The 17,084-nt window shown below is 47.0% G+C and overlaps 1 protein-coding gene across 3 annotated transcripts in view; it reads left to right on the top strand.

Annotated features, from left to right (window-relative positions):
* The window catches only part of LOC119433183 (uncharacterized), a 221,909-nt gene that overhangs the window by 167,499 nt on the left and 37,326 nt on the right, over nt 1-17,084 (top strand). For all 3 annotated transcript variants that reach the window (XM_037700325.2, XM_049658677.1, XM_037700323.2), the window contains one exon: nt 9,956-10,014. The gene's annotated coding sequence lies outside the window, so the exon portion shown is untranslated. The remainder of the gene's footprint in view (nt 1-9,955; nt 10,015-17,084) is intronic.

Raw genomic sequence — 17,084 nt, 5'->3', positions numbered from 1 at the left:
CCGCCGCCGCCGCCCCGCTGGCCTGGACACCCCATTGTTTGAAAGGGAACGCCGCACTTTTGCATTTCTTCTTCGTTCTCTGCGTCTCCGCTGCGCATTTGTTTGCTCTCCGAGTCAAGAGCTTGCGGCCTGTTCCTTATCCTATACAGTGTTTGCCGAGGCTACCGAACGCGTTGTCGCGCGTCGAGTGTTCCTGTCTTGGTCCTATCTTGGCCCTGTCTTGGCCCTGTCTTGGCAGCCTGTTCGGCTTGGGGCCTATACTTCAGCGGTCGGCCGTCCACACTTCTGTCTACAGCGAAAAAAAAAAATATGGGGGTTTTACGTGCCAGAACCACGATACGATTATGAGGCAGGCCGTAGTGGGGGACTCCGGAACCACCTTAACTCTGCAACCCAGCGCTCCTTCTACAGCGAAGGAGCGCTGAGTTGCAGAGTTAAGGTGGAGGAATAACGTAATGGCTCCTAGGTTCGAGACTTCGGGCTGATTACTGCGTTCCGGGGTCCTCTTGTGGCTTCAGCTGGTCACGAGCATCGTTTCTTAAATCGGCCAGCAACGCATATATATCGATCTCATTGCATCCCAACGTACTGATTCAGCGCTGATAGATTAATTTGATTGATCATTCGATGTTATTGGCGCAAGGGCCAGTTGTGGCCAAAGAGCGCCAAGGCCTGATTCAATAACGCCCTAGAGAAAAGTGTGGATGACTGTATATCGCTTGTTTGTGCGTAGCCTGGTGCGAAGTAATACTTTAATTAAAGATAGGGCGCTGGTCATCACAGGGTCATCACAAAACGGCGAAGTCGAGGACGGCTGAGAATGAGGTGGTTTGATGAAATAAGGAACTTTGCGGGCATAAGATAGAATCGGCTGGTGCAAGCCGGGTAACTGGAGATGGCTGGGAGAGAGAAGCCTTCGTCCTGCATTGGAAATAAAATGGCTAGTCAGGATGATGATTAATCGGGGAGTAATAACCCCAGACTAACCTATATGGTTACTTTCAGAATATGCCTGTTCGAAGAAAAGAAGGCGGTAGTCCCACGGCCACCAAAAGTGCATCACAAAGCAATAAAAGCACTTCATCGCGTCTTCGATGGCCGTGGCACATGTGGGAGGACTATTGACCTTACATGCGTACAGGGGGGGGGGGGGGGGGGGTCTCATTCGCGCCTGTATAACACTGGGTCTCGTTCATATACGTCTAAAACAAACTTGTATACCTCACACATGCGATGACTTCAGACGGGACTTCCGCCTTTACTGTCGAACTGTCGATACGTATTCTTCTTTTAGTTGCGTACAATCAGTTGCGAGGATTTATATATCTTTATTTTCCAAATCCCATTTAACGGCCAAGTGAACAAAAAGAGCGGCCGTCGCCCGTGGAACAGCCTCAACTTCACTATTTTTATTTCAGAAAACAGAGAGATGGAGAGAGAGAGAAACTGAGGACCACGCAACGAGCTGACAGTCCCTGATGAAAATGACGGTATATTAGTATATTACGTCTCTTTCCATTCACCCTCTCGCTCGGAGTACGGTTAAGTCTATGTCGGAAGCCGTGTCGTAATCCCCGTTACTATTCTCGATCCGCGCTCTTCCGTGACACGTATAGTACAGCGGGACGCATCGGAAGTCTCGCACAGTCGGGGGAAGCCGTGCGAAAAGCACTGTCGCACGGGCTTTAGAGTGGAACCGATTGTTATCAACAGGGCGCGTGCATTGTTCTTTACGCCTCCTTTCTTTGCAGACGTGCCGTGCCTCGCAAACCATTCCGTTCGCGCCGTTCTCTTCTGCACTGCTTGCCGTGAAAAGTGCGTAGTTGTGTATACGCGTACTTATTCGCGTCTCTCTTAATTGCTGCGTTGACTTCCTGGTGTACAGTTCCAGCACTTTCTCTGCAGGCATGGTCCGCGGGTTACCTTTATTCTTTTGCTTCGTTAGCTGTCCGGAACCCTTTAATCGTCTCGCAGTCGCCGTCTCTCGAATTCACGTGCTAGTCGCGTATAGTGGGGCTTATTTCGGTCGGTTAACTTGTGCATGTTTTCTGTTCGCGTTAAGGCAGCCCAGGCGGTGGAAATTGAGCACTGCGGCGTCGATCATGTACCGTACACTTCCGACAATTACTTTTAAAAAGATAATTGCTTTTGTCGTCGTCTTTTAAGCTCCATTTTCTTCCGAGAGAGTGAGAGGCTCTTTAATGAATCTTGGAGAGGTTTAGTGTAAGTTCACGCTGCTTTCTCAAAATGGAGTTAAAATGGTGTTAAATAAGCCGTACTCCTGTAAATGGAGTTACAAGTACTCCCTTTTTGTTAGAGCGCAGTTGCACTTTTTAGGACGGTAAAACTGGCAAAGCTAATGCCGTTGTGGAATATTATCTGCTTTTATCTTTATTTTTCTGTCATCGCTTGCTTTTTTTTTTTCTTGTGTGTGTTTCTTGGAGTCGGAACGTTTCTAACTGGAGCTTCGCGTGATGTTATTGGCACGGCTGCCTGTAATATAACGAGACGGCAAATTGCACTTCAGAGATCCGTACCGTCTCTCTTGGCTGAACTATAGCAATTCAGGTCTCGTCCACCGAGCAATTGGCCTCATCTCAGAGGTCGTGGTGCGGTGCCTAGTGCAAACTCTAGTTCTCACCCTCTCGAACTCTCCGTCAGATGGGCTTAGACGCCGTCCAAATTTGCAGTTCACGGGCTATAAACATAAGGAAGGGGGTCTGAAGTTGGTGTATATACTTACTTAACCAACCCTAGCTAACCGCCGGTGTCATTACACTTCTCGCCTTTATTAGCGGTGCTCTACCTCGGATTCGAATGCACTCGCTTCTGTCGTCTCTGCACTTACGGTATTTCCACATGAGCAACGGCCCAAATCAGTGACAGCATCTCGCCTTTTGTTCGAGAGTTCCAGCGGGGCGCGCACGCAACCACTCTGCTCTCGCACGGGCAATTAAGGGCTTCGCTTGTTCGGTGCGCATGCGCAGAGATCGCGACTTAATGAAGCGCACCCGTCTTCTCGTGCGACGTATATGCGCTGTTCTCTAGCTCACGCAAACTCCTCTGTGTCGACGCATTGCAGCAGCGTCTCTTGTCGCACGCATCCGCGTTCTTTTGTCGTCGTGCTCGCATTTCAGGCCATATAAGTAGGGAAAAGCCCAGTTGCGACATTGTTGTGCTAAAACGGAGCTGCTACACATATATCTTTTCCGTGGTCTGTAAGGCTTAGATGAAGGCGCGATATTTACATTTGCGTTTAGACTATAGCCATTGTCTTTGGCTTGGCTGATTGCTTTGTCCGTTTTAGAAAACGGACGGCCAGTTACGTCCTGGCAAAGGTATTGCCGTGACATTTTTTTTTTTTTTTCCGCGTAAGCATCGTATTGTAGTCCAGTGGTTCTACAACTGCCCAAAAGTGCTGGTGTCGTCTAAGAACGTTTAAATGGATCGACAATGAAGAAAAAAAATAAGTTGAGTTGTATTAGTACATTACGCTTTTACAGCAACAGAAATTCGCTGTTATATTGTGGCGAAAGGAGGCTCAGTAACTTGTAAGCCAGAAAAAGCGAGAACAAGACAGGCGGCTGGCGACGCCGGCTTGAGGCAGCCGCATTAGCTGACGGTGACGTCGTGGATTTTGACGCCGTCTGCTTGGGCCCTAGTTAACTTTTTCAGCGGTGAAGATGGAATGTATTGTAATTCTAAAGGAGTCAAATACTAAACTTAGCAAGTTTCGAAAGCTGTTACGGCGACACAACAACCAAAATACTAGAAAGCACATTCAAATTGATGACGTCACATTGCCATATACCGGCACTAAAGTTTCGGCTCGAAATTTAAAACAAAAGTCATTGTTTCGGATTCATTTTATATATTTTAGGAATCGGCCTTCTGCCGGGAAGTTAACGAACATAGTGTTTTGGAAGAATACCAGTCTAAACTGACCTATAGTACTTCTCCTTATTGTCCGGCCTCCCCAAGTACTGAAGAAGAACGGCAGATTCGGCGAGTTGGTGCTTTTCCGTAATACTTAAATAAAACAGCGCTACCGACACAAGCCAAAGAAAGAGAGTGGGAACAGACACCGAAGTACGCCGGGGCCTCAGATCGTCATATAGGGACCCCGGAGAAAGAGCGCCCTTTCACTCTCTTCTTTTTTTCGCGCAATCAAAGTTTGATTGGTACCACCGTCCGTCTGTCCATTTTCAAAACATGGGGAGAAGGTCACATTTTCGACGCTTTCCAGGAACTCGCGTTCCAACTTATCAGATTCCGCACTATAGCATATTTGGTGGTCATCCTTGAAAGATGGGCACAATGGACGGAAGTGCGCCGCAGGTGCCTGGGACTTCGCAAACATGTCCGTGTGATAACGTATACCGTCTGTCTGTGGCGATCATTTATACAGCCCTTTCCAAAAGACAGCAGCCAACTGTGGCAGTGATAGCAGTGTGCGTCAAACCTCGCGACGGGGATCCTGTTGACTAGACTCGTCTGCTTTTGTAGTATACAGAGAGGCCTTGGACGGCTCTGATATCTGTTCATGATTAATAGGAAACCTTAGTTTCTGACGGAGGCGCTGGCACCAAGCCTAACACGTACATGGTCGAATGATTTTACGTGCAGATTGTTAGGCGTATTTGTTTTTAGCAGATGCAAACGCGGGGCGCTTGGTGTTGACGTAGCATTGAAAGAGACGAGACTTTGTGCGATAGGCGTTATCAAATAAGATCAGCACTCTTCCTAAAACCGATTCGTTCACAGCTAGCTCTGCGTCCCCGATTTGTAGTAGAGTCGTGATGGCTGGCTGTGTGCCCAGTGTTTAACGAGGAAGAGGCTGCTGGACCTGAGTGCAGAGGATAAGTCTTCCCCTCGCGAGGTTTCATCAAGTAGTATTTACTAAACGGGGACCGTAGTAGTCAGGAAGGGATCCTTGAGTCTGGTGGTCGCCTTCCTCTAAGACGGTAATCTGATGGACACTCGGGGAACGTTTCCCATGTCGTTGAAGCTCACACGTCAGAGAACATCAGGCTCAAGAACTGTTCTCCGACCCTACAAGTAATGAAGCCTAGACGAGTTGGTACGTCATTGATATGGTATCGCAGATCATTAATTGTATAAGCAAACGATGGATCAGCAAAAGCGGGCGAAAGAACGCTGTCTTTTAACTGGTTTCACTGGTTTCTCGCTGATAATGGCAGTTAGACAGTTCCTCGCTATTGTATTTCTGAACCACTATTGAGCAGCGGATACAATGCCCCAAGCATGACGGGCAAACGCCGCCTGTTGCAATAACCACCACCGTCACCAAAGACAGCGCTGACGCAACACCGGTCTACAACGGTTTTCTTATCAACGGTCTAAGGACAATTGTCTCCTTATCAGCACCTCTGATCAGCCTAAATACCGGTCTTCTTGTCAGCACTCGCTAACACTAATTGTCCACTTCTTATCCGCGTTTCCCACACACTGTGTTCCGCGTCTTCCCCAATATCCCGCTAAACTGACGTTACATTTGGTCATTCGTTGACGCAGATGACACACTCGGTCGCGGTCGCGCTATTTTCGAGTCGCGATTCATCAACGACGCTTCGTGGCTTTCCCACCGACTCCTCGACATTGGGAACGCCGTTTATTCAGTCCTCACGGCCGGAGAAGGGTACGGCGTTCTCTCCACCTGTATAGCTCTCTGACGTCGTTAGCTTAATCTTTCCCCACGCAGAACTCCGCACTACACACGCAATGCATCGCCAGAGCCGCGACGACGCCTTACGACCGGCGTCCGCAAAAATCACGCCTCGACGGAACGGAACGGTCCGCGATCGCCCCTTTTTTGCCGTGTTTCGCTCGTTCCACGAAACAAAAGTGTCGGCGGCGATTTAGCGGAATCGCCTTTTGTCCGTGCGCACTCCCAGTGACCAGAGGGCGCGGATATACAGCGTGTACCGACCCGGACGCAGCTGGCTATATAAGCTATATAGACTGCTAGTAGGGATCGTCCACTAGTATAGGTGAAACCCGGCAACGTAGAGGAAAAAAGAAAACTTCTCTACCATCATTCTGATCAAGACCAAGAGGAAAACGGAGTAATGGACATGGTTCTGTGGGTATCCTTGTTTAGCTCGACACTATTTTTCCTCCTTCGAGGAAACAAGTGTTCCATTCTGCGTGTATCACCTTCGCTCCATCGTTATACTTATTTTTGGTACAAAAAAAAAAAAGGGGGGGCGACGATAAAGCCACCCACCGAGTCGTCGATAAAACGTATGTTGTGGCTATAAACCTTTCGAGCACGGTTTTCGGGGCGTCGGTGGTGCTGCAGGTAGAGAATCTTGGATTCTAGACGTGCTGGCTGATTCGGCGTGTTCCCGGCAGAGGGGGCATATAGCCATTGACCCCTGGTGTGGATATATAGAATTCGGTGCGCGTCAGAGGGGGCCACCACGTTCTTCCAATGCGATCTTCCAATGCGGTGACCTCGCTTCCTTTTCGGCCCAAAAATGGCGAGAGGCAATTGTTTTTAGAAAATTGCGCTTGCTTTGTTTCACTACTTCTCTAGAACGATTGGCAGACGTACGATGTTTAAGTTGCACCCAGAGCGAAATCGGGAACGGAGAGACGACGGATTGCAAAAGTATCTTTGCTTCGTCTGATCCGCGTCCACTCCTGTACACTGATACCTGTACCTTGATTACCTCTGCATCAAATATATATACGGCACGCAGCACTCGATATGGACCTGTGTACCGAGACAATATATATATATATATATATATATATAGAGAGAGAGAGAGAGAGAGAAAAGTTTAATGCTACGAAATGCAGAGAGGTCGGCCTGAAGTATATTCCTTTAGCCAGCTACTCTGCGTTGGGTGAAGGGGAAGATGGAAAGAAAGAGGGAATAGGAGTATGATGGGTGACGATGACGACAGAAGGAGGATGTAAAACATATAGCAAGCAATTTGGTCTACTCAAAGCCTACGCCGCACTTCTTTTAAAAAGTCAAGTAGCACCTGGGTGGCCTTAAAACTCGCTTGAACGTCTGGCCAAGGGCCTAAAGTAACGTCCTCCGACAACATTGGGCTGTCGTGGCGCGTAACGTCATTGCTCAACTTTCGTCACTCTTCCACGTACTGAGGGCAGTCGCACAGCACATCACTTATGGTCTCGTTCACATTGCACAGCTCACAGTCTGGAGTGTCGGTGCGTCGCATGAGGTATACACGTACCTGCGCGTAAAGGCTACCCCCAGCCTTAGTTTGCGCAGAATACTGGCACAGCTGCGCCGAATTTTTGGTGGTAGCCTAAATTCCACGGTATGCGGTCCAATCTGTGGAGTCGTCTGTGGCGATTATCCTGATTGTACCAGTGCTCTTCTGTCGCTTTTCGGATGACACTTGAGAGAAGGCAGTTGGCGTCCGCTCTTGAAAAAAGAATTGCAAGCACTGGCTCTGGTTCTTCGAGTGCTTTCTTCGCATTGGCATCGGCCGTGTACATCACAGTGACTGGGCGTCCATTGAAATGTAATGTGGTGGCCGTTCCCTTCTGCTCGATAGTTTGAAAAGCCAACACTGTGTAAGAGTTTTCTTACATTGCAACTCTAAGTAGCTGCAGAGCCGATTTTGCGTCACTGAAGACTGTCCATACTTGAAGAGGCTGTCGGGAAATATAGTAAGCTGCCTCTCTGATTGCCACTAGTTCCGTGTATGTTTGTGTCGTCTTGTTACGCAGACGAAACCGTCGATGACTTGATGCGCAGGCACGGCGAAAGCCGCACCTGACGCATAAGATGATACCGATCCGTCTGCATACGCATTTACTGAGGAGCCTTATTTTTCCGACATATCTTCAAGCGTTAGATGTCTGAGGCGCACGCTAGGTATTCAACTATAGGTCTTGATAGTTACTCCAGACAATGTCTCCGTAGCCATTGAAGGATTAAATTACCTAAATTACCTAAATGCCTAGTGTTAACGTATAGATTTGTAACATTGAATAGTAAGCATGTGTCCGTGATTGCAATGCAATTGGTTTTACTGACCCACACTGCAACGTCGGTGTTTTCAAAGACCAACCGTATGCGGCCAACTAGGCCTAAATTAGGCAGTAGGCAGCTAACTGCACTATGTGACACTTAGTTGTTTGAAAATTAAGTTTACTTTGTGCAGTGCTTTCATCTGGCCCGCTTAGTCGATATAGGGCGTGGACGCTGACAGTTAGAAATCAGTAGCAGACCGGCGATAAATTGCAGATGGCTGAACCAGTTTGCTGGCACCCTTTTTTCATTCGATCGTCTGTTCGCGCTCCATTATATGTCCTGTCACGTAATCCATTATCGTATGCCTAAATTGCATTTCTTCGTGCAGTTAAGTCACTTTTAACGAGCTCGTTGTACCCGTGGGGAGATTAAGTTATTGTAGCTTAGTGTTAGTGTATTCGTATACGTAATACATGCACCTTTGATAGCAATAGGCATCGCCGGGCCACACCGGAACGGCATTCGGCCAACGGCTTTTCCGTCAAGTCTAACTAGTCAGCAACAAAAGCATCGAGGAAGTAATCAACGTTACTTACGGGGCACGCAGGCAAATTCTCGTTATTTGGGCGGAAAAGAAGGAAAAGATAGAAAAAAAAGGGAACCTGCTAGCCCGGACAAGTTCGGTAAGTATGCGACGCTTGTGGGCGCGCCCACTAGGCGGCGCCTTGGTCGCGGCGAGTGTAATCTAGGACAGGGAAGCTTGGCGACGGGGATTGCTTTTGGCGTCTATAATCCGGCCCGGCGACGTACTTACGTCTCAATCAAAAACGCCGTTCACGCTCCGTCTCATCGCAGCGCCTTCGACGAGTCACTAAGAGGCCAACTGGTCATTATGCCATCGCGACGTCGACGTTTTTTTAACCAAGATGGACAGTAGCCAAGTTCTGTCGCTGCATATATAGCATTTGCATACGGTTGCAACAGGGGGAGTCTATTAACTTTCTGCCACATTTACGTATTCAGTTTTCGCGTCTTCGGCTACAAACAGCGACGCTGTCGACAGCGTCCCGTGAATAAGGGTTTCTTTTTCTCTATAGATAAGGTTGTTTACCTGTAAACGAGGAAACTTTGTTTCATAGTTAGCCAACTGGGCACTTGACGGGTAATAAAAGGGTTGCGTCATTAAGTGGGCGGGTTCGAAGACCACAACGAGAGATGCTTCGGTCAAGTTGTCCTTCTATAGATAGCAGCGATTAAACGATTGGTCCCTCGGCGTTATTCCTGTAGTCCTCGCTCAAGACCGTTTCTTCTGAAGCGTATAGCGCCGATTTCCTTTCGTAAGAAGATTTTTCGCTTCTGTCCGCCAGATGTTACTGGCGTTAGTGCGTTGAAGTCCTCGTCTGTTCATTGTTATAGGAGAGATATGCATCTGTGGTTTAGGAAGAAGAGTTTAGGCGGAGGCGAATGGGATTTCTATATTCAGAGAGGTGTCAAGCGCAGAAACGTTCCGCTTCAGCAAACGGCTGAATTGAATGCAATTTATTGCATTTCAAGGAAAGAAGTGAATTCTATAGTCACTTTTCGGAACGTGTTGTTTATGCCTTCAGTGCGTTTACGAAATAGCCGTAAATTCGTACTATGAATAAATCGCAATACCATGTTTACAACTTGGTAACTCCGCACCAAGGTTGTAGCGAGCTCAGTGTTGCTTAGATTCGGTTATCTGACGACAGCATATAAAGCGGCCCTCAGCTATCGCTGTGCTTGTTGTGCTACGTAGACGTACACGTATGTGTGATCTTTCTTTGTTTCCTTTCGTTTTTATGCTTGTTTGTGTGTTTGAATTCCACAGACACTGCGAAGTCGTGATTGTGGAGGCTCGATCTCGCTCGTTCATAGGGGGCGCCACCTGACTTCACAAAGCAGTGACCGTTTCTAACGCTTCCCTTGTTGCTTTTTTTTTTTTTGTTCTTCTAGGATGAAGCGGAAAGGAGTGACGCACTGACTGGCGCGGCGGTACCCACTATTTAAAACAGGTGAGCCCTTGTCAGGCCCTGAGAATGCCCATAGTCATTATCTGTCCGTGAATGACAGTCACGTTGGGTGCACATAACAATGTACTCCCATTTACGCTTACGTCATGTCTGCCCTATAGCTTTGTCTTTTTTTTTTTTTTAGTTCTATTCTCAATATTTTATTTGATCTGCATCTTGGAGAAAGGGCCTCAGACGAAAGGCTGCAAGCATTGCAGCTTGAAGAAAATTCTAGGCCACAAAGTACATTTGTCACACATTAAATGGCACACAGTAAAGGAATACTAAGAAGAACCAGGTTCAGCACACAAGAACATAGTTCCACATATATTTTAGAAAACACACACACACACACACAGATAAAATGAACACGTGAAGGCGAATAAAGGTACACACCTGCATTAACGAGTTTGAGAGTGGCGTTGCGCTGCTGAGCACGAGGTAGCGGGATCGAATCCCGGCCGCGGCGGCCGCGGCGGCCGCATTTCGATGGGGGCGAAATGCAAAAACGCCCGTGTGCTTGCGTTGTAGTGCACGTTAAAGAACCCCAGGTGGTCAAGAATTAATCCGGAGCCCTCCACTACGGCGTTCCTCATAATCAGAACTGGTTTTGGCACGTGAAACCCCCGAAAGAATAAAAAGAGTTTGAGAGCGTCCAGGCATAACTACAATGCAACAACAAACGAAAGAAATGTTGACCACGACATAGCTACACTGGTAAGATGAGATTTTAACATTAGAGGAAAAGAATTAAGGGAACGATCACGTACTTTCACGCGGTTACCGTATAGTCTGGTCTTTTCATAGGGTAGTACTACAGGCAGCGATATCCCGGTGCCCTGCTGCTTGCTTTTTGACTGGTGCTTCAATACGGGACTACAATCGAACCCGAATATAATCAAGCCGGATAAAGCGAATTATTCTCTATATATCGAACACGTGAAACTTAGTGACATATACTGATGTAATATAACTCACTCACAACGAACAGAATATTCAACATACCGAAGTCGGGGCGGCGTCCGCTGCTATAGCGCCATTAAGCCATTTGCAGCATTGGGAGTTATTTTATTGCTTTTTATGTTTATTTTTCAAAAGTGCTTACGAGAATGCTCGACGCGTTCCAAATGCCTATCTGAAGCGTATCGAAGCTAGATCCTGTAGAGTCGCCATATTTAGTGACGCTGAGAAGCAGTTCAAAGCACACTGCAGGCAAAACTTACTGACTAGCTGCTATACGGGTAGTTTTTGTTTAAAAAAAATAATTCACTAGAATAACACTAGAATCTCACTCTAATCACGAAAAGTTGCATTAGAATAGCAAATGGGCACATAACGAACGCATCAGAAAAGTGCGTTTACGTTTCTTATGGGTGAGTTTGAGTATATCGAATTATCTGATACATCGAACTATTTTTAGGAACGCCTGCTCGTTATAACCGGGTTCGATTGCGTATATGCCCAACAGCATCCCGACAGCGAGTTCTCACCGTCGGTGTTTTCAGGGTGCGGCGTCGTGTAAAAAAACAAGTCGGCTAATTGCCATGAACGTCTCAAGATTGCACGGGGACTTCGAGTCCTGACGCTGATGCACGTTATTATCATTGTTATTTTATTTTTTCTAATGCCTCTTCGCGCTGTAACGCTTCTTCGCACGAAGAGCCCCCCCCCCCCCCTTTTTTTTTTCCCGCAATGGACACTTTCATCAGACTGCCTCCTGTGCGAAAACTGGTTGCGTCTATCTACCTGGTTACGGAGGTGCGGCCTGTATATAAACCAGTTTGTATAGCGTGCTGAAGACGCGCGCCAATTTCGCGCCGTCGTGCTAAACGCGAGCTTTCAGTCATTGTCAAGTTCTTTTCCTTCTTTTTTTTTTCATCGCAGTGATTCTGTTTTTTTTTTTTTTTTTTGGGGGGGGGGGGACAGTATCTTTTTTTTATTTTCGGCAATGAATTTTCATGGGTTTACCCAATGTGAAGACAGGTTTTGACTGATAACGTGGTTGCAGTTAATTACACCGTAGCTGTGCGCGTGTGTAGAAACTGGATGCGCAGCATTGAGGAAACGCACGCAAGATTGATAATGATCGTTCTGTTGACAAATTGTGCCCTAAAAGGTGTACTTTTTAAAAGAGTGTATACTCTTATATGAGTGCCTTAAGCTCCCGTTTGCATGCCCGACAAGAAAATACCGTGCGCACAGCGCTAAAGGGATGAACCACCAACAAGATTGATCATTGATGAAATTACGCCCTAAATGGAGTATTTCACGAGTGTACACTCTTAACTGCGTGTCTACGCGTCCCGTATGGTTTCTGACAAGAAAATACCGCGCTCGCAGCGTTATGCTGCAAACGAACTGCGAACAACGTCGATGAATAGTATTGTTTTGACAAAAGTATGCCCTAAAAGGTGTGTATTTAGTTTGAGTGCACGCACTCAAATGCGTGACGGCGTACCGTAGCGTTCCTGACGCTGAAGTACCGGGAATAATGTAGGGATAGCCAAATAAACTCACATAAAAAAGGAGCAAAAAATATTGATGAAGAATATTTCTTAGGACATAATTACACCCTAAATGGTGAATAGTCTTGAGGAATGTTTCTTACGCTCATGCCTTCATGCCTCATGCTTTTATGCCCTTCCCTTTTTTTTTTAAATTTCGAGGTACTTTTCACCGCAATGGCTCTTGCTTACGGTCTTTAACACAAATATTTTTTTTCATCGGTAAACTGCGATAGTAAACAAACAAACAAACAAACAAACAAACTGAAGCTGAAGTTACAAACATGGCCCGTCCAATTCAACTCCACGTCTACTTCTCGCTTCCGCGTTTAAGCGCGGTCGAGTCAGGCCTGGATTCTTGGCGTTTAGACAAGGAACAGCGCCGAGTCGTTTAGTTCGCGTGAAACACACGCTGTGTCGTGCGATTTCCTCTCCCTGTTGTTTATTGTTTTTGTCGAGTCCTTTGCGGATGCACCCTTGTAGACCATCACGCTGTGTACGGTGCGCGTCACGATGTAATTGTTCCCGAGATCCGCGCATCTTTGTCTTCTTCTCTTCAAAGTAAAGACAAGGCTGTCGCTGTACATGCGTCGTCTCTCTGCCTTTGTATTCCGGATGTGTCCCAATTCTGTCCTTGTTTGTCAAGATGTGCGTTGTCAAATGGCCTGCGTGGGCAAATCACTTACGTTGTAGTGCGATCGCGATCCATGATACATGGTTTTTTGTCCGTGTACTCAGTGCACGTAATGGCCAAATTGCTCGTAATATGCATTTACTGCGTGGTCATACATTGGCAGTGCCGCTTATACCGTGTGTTGTGTTCATACTTACATTGCCTTTAGGGTTTCTTTTTTTCCCCTTTTCTTTACAGGTTGTAATCGTTGTGCAACATCTTAAGTGCTTTGTAGTGTAGCCTAGCTCCCGCCGGGAAAGTTAACATCTACAATTGGGGGTAAATAAATACGTGTGCGTCTCTCTTTACCTCCAATACTCGAAAGATGCCGCTGTGAAGAAGGATGGCATCTGCGGAAGCGACTGTAGTTCGGCCGTGAGCGGCGTGGAGATTTGTCGTTGATCCATCCGCATTTACAATTTCAAGAAGGCAATGTCACGTGACTGCCTAACACAGTGCGTGGAGTGGTCGCGTGGCAGGCAGTGCCTCTACGTGAGGAGACCGCGTAATTCTTCGAAAATGCGGAGAACGGATGAATTTTTCTGGAACTGTTTATCGTAACAAACGTGCTGCGATGGTTACGGGACCATCGCGAGGCTGGTATCGGAGATGATTGCAGACTTACTGTATATTTCAGATTACAGCGTCGCCGGCTATTAGAGGAGACGCCTGATTAGCTTTCAGGCCGACGTAACTTCAACACGTCGGCCATCTTAAGCGAAAGGGGGTGGATGTTACCGATGTGACAAGTAACACGGTTATCTGTTGTTTGCGTGATATAAATCTGCAGGCAATCTTTTTTTTTACACTTTCGCTTCTATGATAATATTAATACTATTCAAATATGCGAATGCTAACAACGTGTCCTCCCTAAGAGTGGACGACGCTGCATAAGCGAGGGTCCAACATGGTGCCGCTGCTGTTGCTGGGGCTAATGCAGTGGTGGTGTCAAACCTGGGGCTCTGTACTGGCGATTCACAAAAATATAGCGGACTCACACTGTGGATTTGCATTCGCATCAGACAAATCACAAATGTCTCTTTGGCAATTATTGGCCCTTGCGCCGGAAAACACCAATATCATCATCACCGTCGTCGTCATAATGATCACATAGATATTTTATTATGTGCTACTGTGTAACATGTTACGTCCTCCACCGGTCAGCCGCAGCAGCTCAATGTTAGAGCATTGCTGCAAGTTTAATGCGATTGATTTGGGTTCATCTCCCGCCTTCTGCAAGTTGTTTCTTCTTCGTCCACTTTCGCTTCTATCTACCTTATCACTTTCACTTTATTTCTTTAACGGGATACTACATAATGTGTGGGAACATAGGAAATCTGAAAAAGGGTTGTCGACCCACGATGTTATAGTTACAAAATATTGTTATTTCGCCCATGAAGGCAGATGAGTGCCAGCGATGTGGTAGGAAAGGTGGTTCCAGTGTCATGCTGCGCGGAGGAAAAACAGTTAATAAGAATGACGTACGCGCAACTGGGCGAGCGAGATTTAGGGAATGGCTATAGGCGCAGCGATATGCGTTAAGGCGGCACAATGTAAGGCGCACGCGCAGTGTGAACTGTCGATCATAGCACTCGTAAAGTAACGATAAGCTATCGATACGGTGACCACCTAAATCGGCATCGAAACCGGACTTTGGCTTTTGATGAGGACTCGGTAGATATCGTACGTACATGGTTTTAATGGTGAGTGAATGAGGCGCTTAGTTGTATGGATTCTGTATAGAGTGGTCGTGATGACGATTTTCCCGCTTCTACATATTGGCTGTTAGCGTCGTGCGGAACACAGCCTTATAACTATGCATATATATATATATATATATATATATATATATATATATATATATATATATATATATAGCGCCACGGCGTTTACGCGCGCTTCGTATCGCCACCTGGGTGGTCTGTCGTTCTCAGTGCTCGTTTCGGCATGCGCCATTTTCTTTTTGCCCCGCGCCCCGAGCTTCTCCTCAGACGACATGCGCTCGGCGATGCGGTCATGGCTGAGCGGGCTTGAACCCGCCGATATCGCAATCGACGGGGCTGTACGCCTTCGAAGTCAGTGAGGCGTGCACGACTGCTCGACTTATTTCTTTTCCCCGTCATAGGGTGTGTGCGGCAACCGTAGACATGACTCTGTGAGATTACTCCTTGTTTTCAGTCTGATTTTGTTGGCCATAGGGATGAATATAGCGAGCCATTCCAGCTCTTATAGGCTGCAGTAACAATCTACAATGAGCTGGCTTCTTTGCCATCACTAAATGTGTATCTGTGCGTGTGTGTGTGTGTTTGTGAGAAAGAGACATTGCAGCTTTAGACGGTGCGTTAACCTCGGTCTAGTGACCTGCCCTCTCGAGCATACTCGGAACACTTTCATCGGCCAGCGTTTGTTCTTCACTGAACCTCAATATTCCTTCTGTTGTTCTTACTCGCTTTTGTTTTTCAGTATGTTGCCAAAAACAACTCGTTTGTGCATACTTTTGTTACGCGATGTCTACCTGCCTTTAAGGAAGAAATGAAAGTGAGTGTAATGTCTCAAGATGTGATGGCGGTAGAGAACGAAACATGGGTGCAGGGCTAAAGCCAGCTTACGTGAAAACTTTGCCTGGTATCGTTGCCAAACATCGATAACGTTTTTTTAAACAGCGAAGCTGTTTAAGCTAGCCGTAATTTGCGGCTTGTGGTTCGTATCAAGAAGCTATCAAGACAAAATTTCGTTGCTGAGGCGGGATTCGAAGCCCACGTACCCCCGGTCCCAAGGGGAGCAGTCGTAACCACTAGGCTATACAGCCACGCTTGCAGAACATGCATTTATGCGAACCATATGATTGCGTTCGAGCGTCGTCGTCTTCGCCCACAGCTGGCGCTTTCGCACGCTACGTGCTCTGCGAGGTGAAGACGTTTTGCGCGCAATGAGAGCGAGAGAGAGAGAGAGAGCCGCATTAACGGAGCGGGTCTGCTAGAACGCGTTGTCGGCCTTCCAACGCGGTGTCGGTGTTGCAAACTGCGCTATGCAACGCGCAGTGAAGGCCGTAAGTCCGAGATCCACGAAAAGAAATTATCGTCATCATGAGTAATAAAATGAAAAGTTCGCGCGAACTTCCGGAATATGCTGGGCTACGATCGCCCAGCTTCGCAGTTTCAAGCGTTGTGCGGCCGAGTGCGTTTAAGCGCCGGACAACAAAGGTTAAGCGTTTCTTTTTTAATATTGCAAATGTTCGTTTACCTTAGACAGCATTAACTTTAAATTGCACAGTCTATTTTGCGATTCTGCGTCTAAATGCGATAGCGTCTCATTGCACACCCTCATCCAGATTTTTCAACCTGGTTATCTGGCTTGCAATCTGCCGTAAAGTAACATACACAACAGACCATGGTAGTAACCGTCATAGTAACCATTGTGCTTAGCTTTTGCGTATGTCTTGAGCGACAAAAACGCTGCTTTTCATCATATGAAGTCTTATTAACTACGCTTTTTTCCGCACCCCCACCCACCTTCCTGAATATGACTATCTCGCCTCGATGCTGTAGCAGCGTTACCTACATAGCAGGCCATGGTAGTAACCCCTGTAGCAACCAAGTCGCAAGCTCGCAGTAACCTGTTTAATGTAGAAGCAGGGTTCGTAGTAACCTGCGCATTAGGCACTGATAGCACAGATAGTAACCTCCGTAGGGACTTGTGCAGTAGGTACCAGTAGTAACCTACATTGTAGGTTGTGGTAGTAACCTGCGTAGTAGGCACTGCTAGCACAGGTAGTAACCTCCGTAGGGACTTGTGCAGTAGGCACCAGTAGTAACCTACATTGTAGGCTATGGTAGTAATCTGCGTAGTCGGCATTGATAGCACAGGTAGTAACCTCCGTAGGGACCTGGCAGTAG

This window comes from Dermacentor silvarum, chromosome 11, assembly GCF_013339745.2.
Source record: "Dermacentor silvarum isolate Dsil-2018 chromosome 11, BIME_Dsil_1.4, whole genome shotgun sequence".
NCBI lineage: Eukaryota > Metazoa > Arthropoda > Arachnida > Ixodida > Ixodidae > Dermacentor > Dermacentor silvarum.
Note: the sequence above shows the minus strand (reverse complement) of the source record. Positions and strands in the feature narration are given on the sequence as shown.